This window comes from Sinohyriopsis cumingii, chromosome 16, assembly GCF_028554795.1.
Source record: "Sinohyriopsis cumingii isolate HCF-2022 chromosome 16, ASM2855479v2, whole genome shotgun sequence".
Taxonomy (NCBI): domain Eukaryota; kingdom Metazoa; phylum Mollusca; class Bivalvia; order Unionida; family Unionidae; genus Sinohyriopsis; species Sinohyriopsis cumingii.
In genome coordinates, this window is record NC_142976.1 from 88,236,439 (window position 1) to 88,239,081 (window position 2,643).

The following is a 2,643-nucleotide window of genomic DNA, read 5'->3' on the forward strand; positions in this document are numbered from 1 at the left end:
GTGGCCATGGCTGTGCTGTAGATGACACCCTTCATGGCGCTCCACATGGCTGTGGCATCGTGATCTGGCAGGTCTTGGAGTGCCTGGTCCAGGGCTAGTATGAGAATACAAGAGTATATCACAATTATGCTCATGCAGCTCTGAGATTTTTTCAGAGACGTACGAAAATTCAATCAAAATCCAATTAAACATTTTATAATTTCATTTGTATTAAATGTTCTAATTCGAGGTTATTAAAAGCTTATTACATGAATAAACTGCACAATTTTGCAGGTGCCACATTTTACTTAAATAAAAACAGACACCATGAAAAAGGAAAAATCAGCCAAATATATTCATATATTACCAAAACATAATGCAAATAGACTTTTTTTTAATATAAATTATTACAAAAAGTGCACATGTAAGATTTATAAATTCTTTGGTTGATCTTTTTTATTCTGGCTGTGTCATACAGGAAATGTTTTTTAAACTAAACAGGCATTGGATATTGAAAATCAATTATAATCCTTATTATTGCAGCATATATACTTGTCAATTATTCTGGCCAAGCATTATGCTATAAGAATTGCATTGCATAAATGGAAATATATTGTACTGCAAACCCACTTCCTCACATCCGACCCTGTTATCTGTTCAATGAATGTATTCTACAAGTATCCTCAATGGCATGAATATGTGTTTTCTCTGAAATGTTTCAAACTTAATGCAAAATAATGGTGAAAGACAAACGTTAATTCAAATAAAGCATCACACACATACACACGAATGCAACAAGTGTATACAGACAGGATGTCTTTCTTTGTCATACTATTTACACCGATAAATCAACAATAACTACTTGAAAGTGTTTTATTCAATTTTTAAATTCGGAAAAATGTTAGAAATACAATAAAACTCAAGAAATATTTATTTGTTGGTATTCCGCAGCGTGACAAATGGAACGTAACGCTCAGTGTAATTTCGACAATTTAGAACAAATGTTCATAACCGACAAAAAGATTTCAAAGAAACTATATATGTAATCTTTACTGGTTCGATCTACAAGTAAATAGCTGCAGGATTCAGCTAATGGTGTACATTTCAAAAGGGAAATGGGATGAAATTGTCTCGAAGTAATTGTAACCAAAGCGTACTAAAAGATTACATAGCTCGCCTCTTTGAAGTAATTATAAACAATGTAATAAAACGAGTATGTATCTCAACAATTTGATGTAATTGTAACCAGAGTACTAAAGCCGAGTAAATATCTCAACTCGTTGAAGCAACTGTATAACTGTAACAAGAGTAATAAATGAGTATATATCTCAACTCTCTGAAGTAATTGTAACCAAAGTACAATAAATGATTACATAGCTCATCTCTTAGAGGTAATTGTAACTAGTCTAATAAACTATTACATATCTCAGCTCTTCCAAAGCAATTGTAAACAAAATGTAATAAATAACAGCTTAGATGACCTCTTCGATGCATTTAATAGTCTTCAGTTTACATAATAAAACTAATTATCATGCAGGTCAAAGGTCTTGGTGAGGTCGATGAACATCATGTAGAGTGGTTGACCTTGCTCTGTGTTCTTCTCTTGGAGTTGTCGTATGGAAAATATCCTGTCTGTCGTCGACCTGCCTGCATTAAAGCCGCACTGGGATTCCAGGTGCACACTGTCCGCCAGCAACTGCAGCCTGTTGAATATAATGCGGGCATACACGTTGCCAACGATGCTCAGAAGCGAGATCAAGCGAGATCCCTCTGTAATTATTACAGTCACTGAGGTCACCATTGTTTTTGTAAACGGTATCTCGCGCATGTCTTGGGGTCCGCTCCTTCCTCCCAGCAGAGACAAAGTAGCTCATGCAGTGGCTGAAGGAATGTTTGTTTCCCACGTTCGATAGCTTCGGGCGGGATGATGTCACTACCTGGTGCTTTGTCGTTTGGGAGGGAGTCGATTGCTTTGCTGAGCTCCTCTAAGGTGGGCACTTTGTCGAGCTCATCCATGGTGGGCAGTTTTTATGCTGCTAGGGGCCGCATCGGTGACTGACATTTCTTGGGAGTATAGCTCTAGGTAGTGTTCCACCCATCTGGCCATCTGTCATACTTAATGCAAAATAATGGTGAAAGACAAACGTTAATTCAAATAAAGCATCGCACACATACACACGAATGCAACAAGTGTATACAGACATGATGTCTTCCGTCGTCATACTATATACACCGGCTAATCAACAATAACTACTTAAAAGTGTTTAATTCAATTTTTAAATTCACAAAAAATGTGAGAAATACAATAAAACTCAAGAAATCTTTATTTGTTGGTATTCCGCAGCGTAACAAATGGAACGTAACGCCCAGTGTAATTTCGACAATTTAGAACAAATCTTCATATGCGACAAAAAGATTTCAAAGAAACTATATATGTAATCTTTACTGGTTCGATCTACAAGTAAATAACTCCAGGATTCAGTTTATGGTGTACATTTCAAAAGGGAAATGGGATGAAATTATCTCGAAGTAATTGTAAGCAAAGTGTACTAAAAGATTACATAGCTCGCCTCTTTGAAGTAATTATAAACAATGTAATAAACGAGTATGTATCTCAACTATTTGATGTAATTGAAACCAGAGTATTAAAGCCGAGTAAATATA